This window comes from Ovis aries, chromosome 22 (assembly GCF_016772045.2).
Source record: "Ovis aries strain OAR_USU_Benz2616 breed Rambouillet chromosome 22, ARS-UI_Ramb_v3.0, whole genome shotgun sequence".
Taxonomy (NCBI): Eukaryota; Metazoa; Chordata; class Mammalia; order Artiodactyla; family Bovidae; genus Ovis; species Ovis aries.
In genome coordinates this window covers 43303919-43320377 of record NC_056075.1, presented here as the reverse complement: position 1 = coordinate 43320377, position 16459 = coordinate 43303919, and the positions used below count along the sequence as shown (strand labels likewise).

The following is a 16459-nucleotide window of genomic DNA, read 5'->3' as shown; positions in this document are numbered from 1 at the left end:
TGTCTTCCCAGCCTGGCTCCATCCAGGCAATTCTTATTGGAACAATGCTTTTGTTCTTTCTTCTGAGATGACAAATGGTGGAATTAAACTGACTGATGGGGTGGGAAGTTTACAAATGTTGAAAATATGCAAAAATATTCCAGGAAGTTTAAATGGTGCCTTCTTTTCAAGACCAAGCCAGGGGAGTAGGGGCGATGCACATATGTACAGTGGATGAATGGAACCATCCGCCCCTTGAGCCACGTGGGGCAGGAGAAAAGATCACAAGGCTGGTGAATTTCAAATTCGCTATTTTAGCTTGTTCTTTCTGTAAGAAAAGGGCATGTGCCCATGTTAATGTTTCATATCTAGGAATTTCCAAGTTCTTGCCTGAGGCTAACTAGAAATATCAGTGACTCTGAAGAGATTTGGCAATGTAACAGCAGGAAAAAAAAAAAAAAAAAAAGGAATAGCTTCCGCCAGAGGGTCTGCAGGGAAGTCCCAAGATGCTGAGTGAAATGCTACCAATGATGTTATTTCAAAAGACATTTTTCCTTATTTAATTTTTTGAGCTATTATATTTCCATCCATATCTTTTTTCTTCCTTTGCTCCTGACTTCCAGGCTGCCCACTCTTCTCCTTATTTCCTTCCTGTTTATGGGTTCGTTTCAGTCCTCCAGGGATTAAACAGCCTAGAGGATTTTGGCTTTTGACCTGAAATCCAGGAAGCGCAAGGAGGCTGGAAGAAGTGTGAAAAGGAAACCAGGAGGCCAAAGAGGGGAAGGAGAAGAGGGAGGGGTGCTCTCTCCCTGCTGGTCCCCAGTCCTCCTGATGCTGGTCTCCTGAGGCCTCTCCCTGCAGCTGTATCAGCCCCCCACCCCCAGACAGCGTGGCAGCACTTGGGAGAGTGTTGCTGGCCTGCCTTGTGATGTGCTGGCTACGAGCCCTGGGTAACTGCTCAGAGTCACGCAGCCTCTCCCCACCCTAAGGTGATGGCGTGCTCTGCCCTCCTGGGCGGGGTGGGGGTGGAGGGGTTGGCCTCAGCTTCCCTGCTCAGCGCTCCAGGTTTTAGCCCCAGCCTGGAGCCTGCCTTGAGCTGCCACCTTCTTGGCTGGAACCTGTTCAATGTCTTGGCAACCCTTCATTCTTCCCCACTGTCCCTGGCCAGCCCAGCCCCAGCCTGGGTTCCCACTTGCTGAGGCCAAGCGGTCCCCTTCTCAGCAGAGTTGTTTTCTCAAGTCCCTTAAATGTCCCTTTGACCCCAGTAGCCCAGTTTAGGATTCTGAGATCCCTGGGCATCTCAAACCCAGGTCTGTTGTAGGTGCAGAGTAAAGGGGAGAGGGGTGGCGGGGGGTGGCTGTAAAGTTCTCTTTTGCTCCATCCTTCCACTTCAAAGGAAGAAGCTCCCCAGTGGCCCCACCTTACCCCCAGGATGTGAGGAGAGAGCAGACACCTGTCAAGCGTTCTGCAGAGAAGGGAGGAGCCCAGTGCAGGGTGGGCTTGCTCACCGACGGGGTGGGGGAATGGAACAGCATCAGAATTTGAGTCCAGGGCCTGCCACTCCTGTGTATGCATGTGACAGGTCCCTAACCTCTCTGGGCTCAGAGGGCACATCTGTAAACCACAGTGGGGCTGACAACCTGCTTCTCAAGGCTGCTGGAAAGCCCCGATGGATGCTGCAGCCCTGGGTTAAGCTCTCAGACAGAGAGGCCCAGCCCCACTTCCCCTCCGGGATCCTCGGAATCAGGCAGTCTAGTTACAAACAGGTCCCCCTTTGGAGAACAAGGAAGATGGTTTAAAAGCAGAGAGCAGGAATCCAGAAATGTGGCCTGCCCCCGCTCCCCCTGCCCCGAGAAAACACAGGCAGGGCCCTTGAGTGCAGTCTGTTCCTCTATGACGGCTGTCTCCTTCATCCCTTGTTCCCTGGACACAAAGGGGTCCCCGGGGTGCCCTGGGGTCCCTGGGCACAAAGGCCTGGACCCCAGTGGCGTGCCCTTCTTTCTTTAGTGATGAAAGGAACAGATGAGAGCGGATGTAGCTCCTTCGAGGAAGCAGATACCAAAGGCCTGGGTGCTTCTGGAAACACCTCAGAAGCATTTGCAGGGGAAATCAAAGCTGCAGCAAGATTCATAATTGGAAACCCCTATATTACATTAATTATCCCTCTTGGAGACCAGAGCAGGGCTTCCCAGGAAGCTTTTAACATCCTGCATTATGGACGTGGGTGTCTCAGGGCTGCCTGCGAAGAGCATGGGCCTCGTCAATTATACATGGCCCCGCGGGCAGGCGGCGGGGCAGGCTCTGCTGGGAGTGGGGCTGCACCACGATCCGCTCCGCTGGGAGAGCAAGCAGAATGTGGCTCATCTCCAGGCTGCCTTCTGGGCCATGCCTCCCCTGAGGGGTGATGTGTGACTGAAGAGAAAAATCACTCCAGTGATGCAGGTTAACAGGGAAATAATTGTTGGGAAATTTGTGCAAAATGGGACTTTTTCTTAAAGACTGTTTTTTTAATGTGGACCATATTTAAAGTCTTTAATTTGTTACAGTATCATTTCTGTTTTATGTTCTGTTTTTGGGGGCATGAGGCATGTGAGATCTTAGCTCCCCAACCAGGGATTGAACCTGCACCCCCTGCATTGGAAGGTGAAGTCTTAACCACTGGACGACCAAGTAGTTAGTTCAGTTGTTCAGTCGTGTCTGACTCTTTGCGACCTGATGAACTGCAGCACGCCAAGCCTCCCTGTCTATCACCAACTCTCGGAGTTTACCCAAACTCATGTCCATCGAGTCAGTGATGCCATCCAACCATCTCATCCTCTGTCATCTGCTTCTCCTCCTACCTTCAATCTTTCCCAGCATCAGGGTCTTTTCAAATAAGTCAGTTCTTCGCATCAGGTGGCCAAAGTATTGGAGTTTCAGCTTCAGCATCAGTCTTTCCAATGAACATCCAGGACTGATCTCCTTTAGGATGGACTAGTTGGATCTCCTTGCAGTCCAAGGGACTCTCAAGTCTTCTCCAACACCACAGTTCAAAAGCATCAGTTCTTTGGTGCTCAGCTTTCTTTATAGTCCAACTCTCATATCCATACATGACTACTGGAAAAACTGTAGCTTTGACTAGATGGACCTTTGTTGGCAGAGTAATGTCTCTGCTTTTTAATATGCTGTCTAGGTTGGTCATAGCTTTCCTTCCAAGGAGCAGACATCTTTTAACTTCATGGCTGCAGTCATCATCTGCAGTGATTTTGGAGCTCCCCAAAATAGTCTCTCACTGTTTCCCCATCTATTTTCCATGAAGTCATGAGACCGGATGCCATGATCTTAGTTTTCTGAAAGTTGAGTTTTCAGACAACTTTTGCACTCTCCTTTCATCAAGAGGCTCTTCACTTCTTCTTTGCTTTCTGCTGTAAGGATGGTGTCATCTGCGCATCTGAGGTTATTGATATTTCTCCCAGGACCACCAGGGAAGTCCCACAGAAGGGGCTTGCAACATGCTGAAAGCGGAAGAGGAAGTGCCTGTTTCTCCCACGTGTGGGCCCTGCAGTTTGGATGTTTGGGAGGCTCGTGCTGAAAAAGCGTAGGAGAGAGTCTAACCCACACCCTCAACTGACTGACAGGGATGCAGAGAAGGGGACATGACCGAACCAGGGTCACACAATGGTGGAGGGAAGATGAAATGTGCTGAAACCCCTCAGGGGTGCCCCGAGGGGCTGCTTGGGAAATGTGGGATGAGACCAGGGCCCCTTCTGGGCTTCGCGGCTTCACAGAGCTGGGAGCTGCTGCCCTCCTCAAACAGAGCTTTCATGGCAGCCAGGATCCCGGGCCTTGCCCCCTGCTTCCACCCCTCAGCTGTGACGCTTAGGCTGGCCCTGTGGGGCAATTCCTCTCTCCCCTTGCTGGGGCCACTGGGGTCAGCGAGCCTAGGAGTGCCTCAAACTCCTGCTGGTCAAATCCAGAGACACTAGGTGAGGGGACAGGGTGGTGGTTACAGCCAAACAGCAAAGAGGACCACATGGCCTGGGAGGGCCGACCGCTGGTCAGGGCTGAGTGAGAGGACGCAGGGGGCAGGGTAGCTGGGAATCTCTCAGGGGTCCCACAGGGGCTGGGGGCAGACAGTCATTCCAGGGGTGGAGCAGGGTGGGGATGGGGTGGTGTTTGCCCAGGGAAGTGTCTTCTGTGGTCTGCTGAATACACACTGTGCCTACTGGAGAAGCCATTCAAAGCCTCAACATTTATCGCTACAGACGGCTGTGCTGCTGGATGGCTTCCTGGGATGAGGCTCTGGGGAAGGTGAGGGAGGTGGTCACTTACCTGAGAGAAAGCTCTGATAGCCTGTCCTGGCAGAGGAGAAAGAGTCCTGGGGCCAGGGTGCCCCAGATTTCACTGTCAGGGCTCCAGGGAAGGCTGGTGAGCTTGTGACACGGAGTGTGTGCCACCTAGCAGAACAGTGGGGCAAGAATGCTCTTAGCTCCAAGGTGGGTGGCCACTGGGGCACCTGCAGTTCACCTCTGTTGAGGTGCCAGGTTCAAGGGCTCTGGCATAGGAAGGCTCAAAGCCTTCAGAAAGGGAGCAAGATGGAAATTTCTAAAAATAGGAGCCCTGAAATACAGCAACAGAGGGGTTTTGTGCTTGCTTAGATATGGGCTCTCGAGAGTGAGGGTTAGGGGACTCTTTGGCAGCTGGTGGGGGGCAACTTTGGTCTCTCCCAGGACCACCGAGCTATAGCAGTGGGAAACGTAGAGGATGGGCTGGGTTCTGCCACTTGCCAGCTATTATGGACTGAAAGTTTGTGCCACCCTCCCCTCCAATTCCTATGCTGAAGTCTTATTCCCTAATGTAATATTTGGAGATGGGGCCTTTGGGAGGCGATTAGAGTCAGATGAGGGTGGGGCCTCCACAATGGGGTTAGCGTCCTTATAAGAAGGGACACTAGAGAGATGCTCACTCTCTGTCATGTGAGGAGGCAGAGAGAAGGTGGTCATCTGCAAGTCAGGAAGAGTTCTCACCGGAAGCCTGGCCTGTGAGCAGAGGTTTAAGCCTGCCAGGGTGTGGTATTTTGTTACAACAGCCTGAGCAGACTAATGCACAAGCCCCACGATGATCTCTGAACTGCTCTGAGTTGTAGACAACATATTCTGGAGGGGAAGACACAGCATGTGTTTATGTTTGGGTCTGCTCAGAACACCACACTCCTTTCTCTGGGGGAATCTTCTCTCCAGTCATGGGGCTCTCGGGGTACAGCTGAACAAATGCTGTTCTTATGAGAACTGTTGGCATCTGAGAGCACTTGGCACGCTGTTGGCCATAGAGAAGGCATGGGGTGCACACCCTCTCTCCACTGTTTCCCTCCCCGTCCACCACCATAAGGGACCTGGGACCGGAGGCAGGGCTAGACCCTGTGCCCAGCGGGCATTGGGCAGATAAAAAGTGGTGGAGGGGAAGAACTTTGAAGCACCTTCTGGGATTTGCATCCAATTCACCCTCCCAGGCTGCCTCTGGGCCTCCATCTGGTTCCTTATTCTTCACCAGAGGGAAGACGAGGAGGTCTCAGGCTTCTTCTGAGGCTCCGAACCCCTGATGAGTGGCATTCAGGGCGCTGGCTAGCTGTGCGTGTGAGGATGGAGGTGGCACCCTCAGGGCCCTTGGTAGAGGTCTGGGGTGTGGGCACTGCCCAACTAGCTCCCTCTGGGGAAGAAGCTTTCTGTGAGGGCATGAAGCTCAGCGGCTAAAGGGAGACCAGGGCTAAGCAGCTAAGAGGCCACACAGCCGAACTCCAAATGGGAATAGATTTAGCATCTGGCAAGAATACCATATTAAGAGGTAATTTTTCATCTGTTATAAATCCATTAGGAAATTAAAAATCTAGGCTGTGACTTTAAAATATGGAATGGGATTTTCTTCAGAGCCCCTGAAGGTAAGATTTTTTCCCCCCCTTAATAAATGCTGAAATCCAATGAATCTAAATCCCCTGGCCGAGGATAATGCTCCCAGAGGCGGCGGCCGCTCCGTAACCAGTTGCTGACTTGGGGCCAGGACCATATTTTCAGAAATATTAACATAAACCCTGGCAGTTTGGCAGTCTTTGCCCTGGGCTGGACCTGGAGCCGTACTCACAAGTGTTAGGAGACACCGACTAGTTGCCAGGACCCACCAGGCGCTGAGCTGGGGCCGTGGAGGCGGAAGGGGCCGACTCCCAAGTGGCTGAGGTCAGCTCAGACCCCGCAGCTCAGGGCTGGTTCTGGAGACAGGAGGGAAACAATGTGCAAAGGCGCGTGTCAACCAGGGCAGGTCAGAGTTCAACAGGGGCTGGTTAGCCTTCAACTAGGAAAGCTACTGTCTAACCGGTCAAGTTCTTGCAGAGTCAGGGAAATCAGTGTACAATTAGCTCATCACTGTACAACCAGGTTAAGCTAGTTTTTGACAAGAGCTAGTTAGTATACTCTAAGGTCAAGTTAGCATATAACCAAGACTTCAGCGTACCATCAGGGAAAGTGAATGGACTGCATGAAAGTGTTTTTAATACTCCACCGATCTGGAAATCAGACTTGGAGCAAATCAGGGTCTAGAATCTGATGTCTGAGCTGGGAGTGAGGATGGGGGAGGCCTGCAGGGGATGGTCTGGGTCTTCACGCCTATGGCTCATCCTTCACCTGGGCTTCCAGTGATGCCCAGGTTGGAGCAGGAGTGAGTCTCCCAGCCAGAGCCGGCAGGTCGCACGGCAGTCAGAGGATCAGAGCAAGGACACCGCAGAGGTCCGGAGCCTGGGGCCTGAGAGCCACAGACTGCCGCGGGTGCAGCAGACCTCTCTGCAGGAACTAGCGCTCGTGTGATGATCTCAACTCACGACTGATGTCAGAATGCAAGAAGCATATAAAACTTTATCTAGGTTTTTGACCAAAGTGGTTGAAATTTTAAAACCTCATGTCCTGAGGGTGAATCTTACTGACCTGGGATACCTGATTTAGTTTGATGCACATCCTCCAGCCGTGCTGGAAGAGCGTGAGAATGTGTGTGTAGCATGTATGTATGTGTGTAATTTGCGTGTATGTGTCTGGTTCGTGTTTGGTGTTTGAGAAGCGTAGCATATGTGTGTTTCTGTGTACTGAATGAGGAAAAAGAGATGCCAGCAAGGGAGCTAGATACTCAGACAGTGCTCTAAAGACAAGGGGAGTGTGGCTGGCTCAAGGTGGGCTAGGGCACTGGAGGTGGAAAACATATAGGCAAATGGACATACTGTTTTGACCACAGATGAGGTAACACTTTTCTCAAAATACGTTTGTACAACTTGGTTGCAGGATTTAAGCTGAGTCGTTTTGGTGTTATGTGACTTCTTACTGTAGTTGACTGGACCCGGATGATAGCGAACTAAGGCTACTGACTAATCAAATTATTTCCCCAGGGAAATGGAAAGACAGCATCAGCCCACGAGGGTCAGCCTTCCCTGCCCATCCCGTGTCCTGGCGCTTCACAGCTCTTGGCAGCCAGTAGAGCTGCCCAGGCAGTGCTAGTAGTAAAGAACCCACCTGCCAATGCAGGAGACGCCAGGGACACAGTTTTGATCCCTGCGTCGGGAAGGCCCCCTGGAGGGCGTGGCAACCCACTCCAGTGTTCTTGCCTGGAGAATCCCATGGGCAGATGAGCCTGGCGGGCTACGGTCCATAGGGTCGCAAAGAATTGGACACGACTGAGGTGACTTAGCAAGCACGCAGGCACCTGATATCTACTAACCGAAGGACTAGGCCAGGCAACCCAGAGGCTACTCAGTGTGCCCATTAAAACTGCAAGGCCACAGGTACTCAGGCAGATGGCAAACGAGAAGAGAGAGACGTGGAGAGGAGTGAGACCATGGGGCTCAGGGAAGAGGGTCAGAGACAGAGATGGAGAGGAAAGAGAAAGATGCATAGAGAGACAGAGAGACTTTGAATTCCTGAATTTTGCAGCCCCTCAGCATAAACCCTGTCCAAGCTCTCTGTGCAGGTCCTGCTGTTAACCACGGCAATGGCAGGCTAGGGTTAGGATTCAGAATCCCAGGACTTTCTCTCCTGATCAGCAGTTCTCGACCCTTGCATCTTTTTTCCAATCAGACCCCAGGCTTGGGACTTCCCTGGGGGTCCAGTGGCTAAGACTCTGATCTCCCAATGCAGGGGGCCAGGGTTCGATCCCCGGTCAAGGGACTAGATCCCGAACGCCACAACTAAAGATCCCATGTGTCACAAGCTAAAACCTGGTGCAGACAAAATGCAAACAATACCTGAGTCTCCTCGAGAGGAACGGAAACCAGCTTTCCCAAGAGAACATTCTGGCTTTCCTGGGTATCTTGTGTCTTCCTAGCATCTCTTTAGCCTGGACTCTGGCTTCCCGTTCTGTGGGTGCCCCCTTCACCTAGAGAACTCCCAGGCACCAGAAAGCCCCCCAGGCTGCCACGACCTTGATTCCATCTGCATCCGTGAATGGAGATCATTCCACAGGTGGTTCACACACACACACACACATCCACACAAACCCACACTCCCTGCCCCCCCACCCCATTTCCTGTTTTGCTTTGCTGTCAAGCCTGCCTGCTCCCGAGCCACCTCCTCTTCACACCAGCAGCATCTTAAACACAAGGCTTCTGAACGATTGTGCGCTTCTCCAGCAGAGTTCCAGTCCCCAGTCATTTCCTCCTATTGTTCAAAGAGGATGCACTTGATGCTGTGTGTGTGTGTGTGTGTGTGTGTGTGTGTGTGTAACCATATGGCCTCGGTGTGTAGCCATAACCGAGGAAATGGCTGCAAAATGCTCTGTTGGTCAGGTTTATCAGTAAAGGGGAGATGGATGTGAATTCTAATTCCTGGGGCAGAAGTGAGGAGAGGAGTCCCTCCTATATGCTTGTCTTCTAGGTAATTTTAATGCACTGACCGAGTGTTTGCAGCATGCCCACCTCCCCAGCCCTTCACCAGCCACTGAGCAATGCTTGGGGAATAAAAAAAAAATGAAAAATAAGACCTGCATCCACATCCTAGGGAAGCTGAAGATTGGCAGGCAGTGAGGGGTCGGGGGGAGCGGGGAAAGCAGTCGTCATCCGTGGAGCTCTTGCTGGATTGTCTAGGACTTTGCCTATATAAGCTTTATCTTCCCTGTCAGCCGGGAGGCAGCTTCCATTCTGTAGATGAGGAAGTCGAAGCTCAAAGAGGAAGTGACACAGCTATTAAGCGGGGAAGCCAAGATCTGGGCCCAGGTCTGCTGTGGCTGGGTCACCAGGCCAGGCTGCCTTTAGAGATAAACAAAACCAGCAAAAGAAACATTCGCAGGCCAGGAGCTGCGTGTGTGCCTGCTGGCGGGCCTGCGGGTTTGCAGAAGGGGTCCGGGAGGAGCCAGGAGTGGAGGGGACAAGGCTCCCAGGCCAGGGAAGCCCTGCGCCAGACGGAGAAGTGGCTGGTCCTGTGCTCCAGAAGGGACCCTGGGTGCCCGAGCTGGCTACGATGCTCATCCTGACTGGGGGCTCCGAGGAGGCAGGCTCCATGCAGGGATCCAGGAGGCGGAGGAGGACCCCACTGCCCTGGGGACTGTCCTGCCGCTGGCACACCTGACCTCTCCTCTCTCCCTGACCCCCCTCCTCACCCCCTCCCACCCCAGCCGTGCCCTTTCCCTTCCCTTCAGGCAAGGGTGGGGTGCCCTGTGAGGCTCTGTCCCTCTGTGTCTGGGACGAGCTGAGATGAAAATCTGTTTCCTCAGGAGCAGGAAATAGCTGATTTTACAATGCGCCAACAAGAAAGTCACCTTTCTCCATTTTGCAGGGCCTGGTCTTGATCATACGCTCCCCTGGGGAAGGGAGATGGCTCTCTGCTGCCCTTGGAGCAGCGGTGCATCAGGGTGGTCTCGCCCCACTGATGGGAAAGGATGAGGACACAGGAGGACAGGGGCCCCGTCTTGGGCCTCAGCTCAGTCACCAGGAGGCAAGATGTCAACCCTCTCTGGGTGCTGCACGCTGGTCCCTGAGTCTGAGGCCACCAGCCAGGCATCAAAGCCTGCCTGGTCCTGCGCAGCCTGGGGAGCTGTGTTTCAGTTCAGACTCTGAGATGAACCCTCAGTATGCCCTGGACCAATTGCTCTACTCTCTCCTCCCGACCTCGGTGTCCCTATCTGTTCAGCGGGACTGGGGGACGAGATAGCAACCAAACATTATCCCTGACCTGGGATCGAACCTGCTCCCTTGGCAGAGAGCGCACAGAGTCCCAACCACTGGACTGCCAGGGAATTCCCTACCAGGGAGCTTTAAACACACAACCAAGGCCCAGCCCCAGGCCCTGAGATTCTGATGTGATTTGTTTGAATGACTTGATTATTCCTGCCTTGAAAAATCTCTGCCAGCGAATCTGAAGTCACAACCGAGCTGGAAAACTGAGGCCTAGCTGAAGGCAGGGATTCTCCTTGGGGTCTCCCCTGGGGGTCGGGGCTTGGCCTTGGGAAGGAGAAACAAGTTATTTGAAAGCCAGAACTGTTTTCACCTCTGATGCTCCTATTTATTTGTCCTTCAAATCAACAAATTTATAGGTAACTTCATTGAGATACTGGCTGAAGCTTTCATAAAATTACAGATGAGGGTAAGAGCAGTGAGAACTATGCTACCCCACACAGCAGCCCCTACACACACATGGTGATTTAAATGGTTAAAAATGAAATAAAATAAAAATTTCACTTCCTCAGTGCTCAATGCCCCCATGAGACCAGTGACAACGGGAGGGGACAGCCTGGGTACAGGCCGCATCTCTCATCATAGAGAATTCTGCTGGATGGGCTGATCTAGCAGAGACTAGACCACAGTCCAGCCTTGCCATCCTACAGAGGGGGACACTGAGGCCAGGGCCTGCTGCGGTGACATGTCTTGCTGAGGGCCTTGGGGCTGAGTGAGGCTCAGGGCCTGGGATGCTGACATCCTGTCCTGTATCCTCCACTCGAGGAGGACTGGGGAAAGAGTTCAGACTTTGGAGATTGGAGCTTTCCACATGTTTTCTTTCTCACTGTCTGCCTTTCCACCCCAGCCGCCCACCCCCACCAACTCCCTGAAAATGCCATGTTGGTGTCGGGTCTCCTCGGCCAGCGCCTGGCACACACCGGGTGCCCAAATAATTACTGTCTGCATAAAAGAAGATCAGGAAGGTGGCTGGAACCCTGCAGACAGCAGAGAAGGGGCTGCGGGAGAAATCTTTTAAGAAGCAGGTTGGGAGGGGGAGGATGACAGGGAAGGGCCGGGGCTGTTGGGGGAGGACCAGGCCAAGAGGGGGACAGGCGACCCCTCAGGAGGAGGGTGACCATGGGTGCCTAATGCCGCCGAAGGGCCAAAATAAGGACAAAGGGTAGGGAGATATCGGGGCACACGCAGTGGCTGGGAGCTGGTGGGGCCAAGGCTATTGGCTGCCTCCTTGCAGCCATGTTTGCTTCGACCTTGGTCAGGGCCTGGCTGCATCCTGTCTTCCAGGACCTTCTGTGTCCAGATGACTTCCGAGTTCACAGATGCCAGCACAGGCCGGCTGCTGAAGGACCCTCATCCCCACCGTGCAGGTTACTGGACGAGGTGCCTCCACTGCAGCCTCTTTCTCTGTGCGCCTGGGTCTGAGACAGGGGAGGGCACGGCCTTGTTCCCAAGCCAGAGCCTCGCCAGTCAGTGCCCCCTGGCTGATGTTACATCCCAGGGGTTTCTTCTGAAGTCGCCAGTGTAGAGCAGAGTGGAAAAATGGATCTTCCTCTTTTCCATCCCCCAGCTCTCAGCCCTGAAGCATCTTTACAGAAGGGTGTTGATTTTATCAAGCATGGATGGGAACCAAGTCTGTTAACCGAAGGGAAACCTGAACTGGGCTTTCAGGAACCAGAGGCCCCTCCACCCCGCTTCCTGAAGCCTCCACATCTTAGACTTCAGGCTGAAAGGAAATTCAAAAGCAAGGTGTCTTTAGGATAACGTCGAGCAGTTTTTAAAAAATGCTATTTCATTTTCTATTCTTTTTTAAAATTCTCTGTGGAACATATGACTAATAGGTTTTTTCTTTCTTTCTTTTTTAGCATTCAGGGGGCCAAGCTAAGGGTAATTAGAACAGTCACTAAAAATATTCCACCCCAGTACTCTGAAAGTGATGTACTAAAGGTGATCAAATTAGCAATGGGAGCAGGGTTCCCACCAGAAGGAGAAAGAAAGGTGCAGCCTTTGCCTCGCTGTGCTCCAGTCTATGAGTTGGGGTTCAGGAAACAACGTGGGCAGGAAGGTGCCCCGTCCTGGCAACACGGCTGAGGTGTTGCAAAACATGCGGTATCTTTTACATCCCTAGGGGCGGCTGGGAAGGGAAGCAGGATCGCTCTCTGAGAAGCACGCCCTTTCCACCCCTAGGAAAATCACGGAAGTGCTCAGCCCATGGACTGGGGGACAGACGGCCGCCTCATCGCCTGTCTCCGTGGACGGCCTTGCACCTGCTTCAAGCAGAGAATCAGAGCAACCTAGGAGGCTGTCCACAAGCTCCCTGCCCACCTGCTCGTTGCTTTCACAGTCTTCATCTTCTCTCCTTGCACGCTGGACCGACCACCCATATCCAGCCCTTGGGTACCGGATCCCGTCTCATCCCTCCTGCTCTGAAGACGCTACTCAAGAAAGTTCCCGTCCTCCTCGCCCACATCAGGTCTTCCTTTCTCTATGGTTCACCCCCATCCACATTCTTCCATCTCTGCGTCTCTCTCCTCTTGTGACCCCACTTTCCCTCCACCTGCCAGCCCCTTCTCCTCCTTCCTTTCGAAGCCTAGGTCCTGGAGAACACCGCCTACTCACACTGTCTCCAACTTCTCTCTCCTTTTCCCCTCCCTGCCTTATTTTTTCTCCTTACACCTGTCTTGCTACAGAACCTTACTCGTTTCGCTGGTGCCGGCTGCCTCCCTAGAATTAATCTCCCTGAAGGTAGGGACTGGGTCTACTTCATTCATGGCTGTCATCTGGTGATCTAGAGCAGTGCTGGTCTAGAGCAGGGGCCAGATAAATATTTGTTAAAATAAACGAATGGAGGAATTCACAGATGACAAAGCACGTCCATGTACACTGGTGAGTTATCGCCAGGGATTTTCACAGACCCCCTGAGGCTGATCTCGGTCTGCCTCATTTTGGAGAAGAGGAGACGGAAGCGCGAGGGTTGGCTAGCTGTCTTTGGGATGTGGGGCAGGATGAAGCTGGGCCCAGCTAAGGTCTCCGGTACCAGCGTAGTGCTCTCTGCTCTACACCATCGGGTTTCCACGGTGGCTCAGTGGTAAAGAATCCACCTGCAATGCACAGGAGTTGCAGGAGATGCAGGTTCGATCCCTGGGTTGGGAACATCACCTAGAGGAGGGCATGTAACTCACTCCAGGCAAGAGCCTGGAGAATCCATGGACAGAGGAGCCTGGTGGGCTACAGTCCATAGGGTTGCAAAGAATCAGACATGACAGAAGCAACTTAGCACTCACACATGCACGCTTTACCCAACGGCTGCCTTTGGCAAAGGGCCCCCCTTCTGTGTCTCTAGGGCCCTGATGAGAGCCACACGCTCTGCAAATGGAAGCCAGGACCAAGCTGCAGACAACCTGCATTAACCCCATCACCTCCTGCCTCAGAGCTTCCCTCCCTCTGTCTAGGACTGACCTCCTCCTGCCTCCCAAACCTCCCTAGTTCAGCAAAGCATCGACTGTGTGATGCACTGGTTAAGATATTACATTTGGGGGTGTAATTATTTCAAAGGCAATTAGTTACTCGATATTTCTTATTCTGGCTGCCAAGAGGAATTAATAGGAAACCTTTCAATCAGGAACAACTGCAAAATAATTTCTGGCCCCAAAGATAATCAATATTACCCAGCAGAACATTCTTTGAGCTTCAGGAGGCTATTCATTTCTGGTACTTTCAAAACCGGAGGGCAAAGCGTTATTTCCATCTTCATCAGAAGGCTCCTTCGTGTAGAGTGTTTAAGAAGACATTGACATCTATATGGCTTTTTCTGACCATCCATCTCCATGTCACCCTCCAGGGTACAGGCATAAAACCCTCCCCAGTGGACGGTGAATGATGTTCACGTTATTAGGAACACAAGTTGCTGTTTTGCCCTGAGCCTTCCCACCAGACTTTCTAGGGCCTGCAATGGGATACGAGACTCCCAACCATCCGCTAGGTGGTATGTCCTAGAAGCCCCCCTAAGCCCACGGAGCTGGCATCTTCCCAGAAGCGCCTCTGGAGGGGCTGGTGGCATCTTCCCTCCCCATCCTGCGATGCAGGCAATTCCAGGGCTGCCCTCTCTCTCAGTCTCCCTGCTGTCACGAGGGCTGGTGTCCTGCCTGCTTGGCAAGGTCACTGACATCCTGTCCAGCTCGGGCCTGGCCCTCTCCAGGGTGGAGGGTCTGTGTGTGTGAAAGAGGGGGGACGTGGAACAAAGGTTTATTGTTGGTTCTTGCTCTCTACTCCCCTGCTCCTTTTTCTGGGTTCACTTCAAGGTCTACTCTGAAGATCTGCAGGACTTACGGTGGGAGGGAGGTCACCAACAGGGACAATCAATGGAATGGGAAGAGTTTTCCTACACTAACAGAAAAAGTGATCTCAGACCACCATTCATGTGCAGTAGGGAAGGAAAACTATAGGGCAATCAAGTCAGAGGGAGAAAGGTAGAGAATGTTCTAGAACAAAAACATCTGTTGCATTGACTTCTTGGATAGGAGGATTCTGTATCCACTGGAACTGATGTAATTTCTGCACTTGTAGGCTTTCCCATCCATGAGCATGGGAAAGTCCCGCTCCTTGAGCTCATATATAATCTGTAATGCTGGCCTCACAGGCTGAGGTCTTGAAGATGCTGTGGGAGATTTGAAAGATGATGGGAAAATGACCACACGGGGCCTTTTCTGGAAAGGAAAAGAGGGAACTATGAGCCTTAAAGGATTGAAGTCAGAGGTAAACTGCCAGGCTGTCTCTGTGGCCAGCAGAGCATGAGGATGCTGGAGAAATCCAGGAAGCCTGGGTTCCACTGGAGCACTCCTGTTTCCAGGTGGTGATAATGTGGAATCAAGAGGGCCAACAAGGAATGCACCTTCAAGACAATCTATTTAAGCTCAGCTCAAAGGCGTGATAGTGAATACACGTGCGGTGCTGTGCGTAGTCGCTCAGTCGTGTCCGACTCTTTGTGACCCCATGGACTGTAGCCCACCAGGCTCCTCTATCCACGGGGATTCTCCAGGCCAGAATCTGGAATGGGTTGCCATGCCCTCCTCCAGGGGATTTTCCCAACCTAGGGATCGAACCTAGATTTCCCGCATTGCAGGCGGAGTCTTTACCATCTGAGCTACCCATGGAAGAGAATAAAACTGTAGGTGGTTGAAGATGGGGAAAAGTTTATTTCTGATTAGAAGCCATCGAATCCCCTTCCTCCAGCCTTGTTCCTCCCCTTGTCTCCCCTCTCTCCACTCCCCCTTAATTCTCTGCCTTCAATCCCCCCCAAGAGCTCCACCCTCCCTGGCGAAGATCTAACATGCACACACACACACAAAGTTTGGGGAAACTGAGGTGCAGAGATGTGAAGGGGCAGCTCTGTGGCCACCCTGTCAGGAAATGGCAGAGTTGCAATGTCATCCCAGGGGTGCGTGATCGCACATGCCTCCCAACAGAGACTCCTAGGGGAGAATAGGGGTGAACGCCACGCAAACATCTGGTGAGCGCCTGATCCTCCTGTGGTCCACTTACCAGTGAATGAACACTAGGATCCAGCAGGTGACGGTCTCCGGCTGTGTGACTCATTGGAGTAGCACATGCAAGATAAATATCCTAATTTGGTCCCTTCTGCTCTCTGAAGACCCTACGCTGGCACTTCCTGGGCTTCTGATCTGAGATTTCTCCCATTGTTTACTGGTAAAGGGAGTCAGGAGGTGGCGGCGTGATTATGTGGTTGTGTTTTCAATTAACGATGCCCTCCAATGACCGTGGGTTGACAAGTCAGGCGTGGCGCTGTCTCCAAGGGTGGAGAGGTGACGGGCACTGTCACACTGGAGGTCTGACATCCTTCTAGGCTGTAGCTTATTCCCAGTGGCACGATGGGTGAACTCCCCACGCCTGGTGACAGACCAGTGGCTCTCCTACCCCTACCAGATGCCAATCTTTTCTGCTCCAAACTCCCAAAGCCCCCCTCTGGTAGATCCGGTCATCTTTATGGCAGCCTCATGCTTTTAGACCAGGCATCTGTTAACACATCTGTCCACCCACCCACCCATTCGTCCATCCACGGGCACATTTTCCACCTGATCTCCGTTGCTTCCAGGATAAGGCCCAGACTCTAAGGAATAAGAGGCCTCGATTCAAAGTGGTTTTGACTGCCACCCAGACATCTCATAACCAGGAGACCAGAGCAGGGCAGGCTCCAGATGGGCTGTCAAGGTTCTGACCTTGTTCTCACGATCCCATTGGTTCTGCAAGACGGCTTTGTCCTCTGGCTCGAGACGACACGGCCACGGCTGC

General features: G+C 52.6%; 1 long non-coding RNA gene across 2 annotated transcripts; it reads right to left on the bottom strand.

Annotated features, from left to right (window-relative positions):
* Positions 1-2105: 2105 nt before the first annotated feature.
* On the bottom strand, positions 2106-9138 carry LOC121817609 (uncharacterized). 2 transcript variants are annotated; one of them, XR_006057615.1, is made up of 2 exons: positions 8231-9138; positions 2106-6217 (listed from the first exon to the last, which is right to left on the bottom strand). It is a non-coding gene; the product is annotated as an uncharacterized LOC121817609 (long non-coding RNA). The 2 variants fall into 2 exon arrangements; XR_006057616.1 differs by having other exon boundaries at positions 8965-9138.
* Between the last annotated feature and the right edge of the window lie 7321 nt (positions 9139-16459).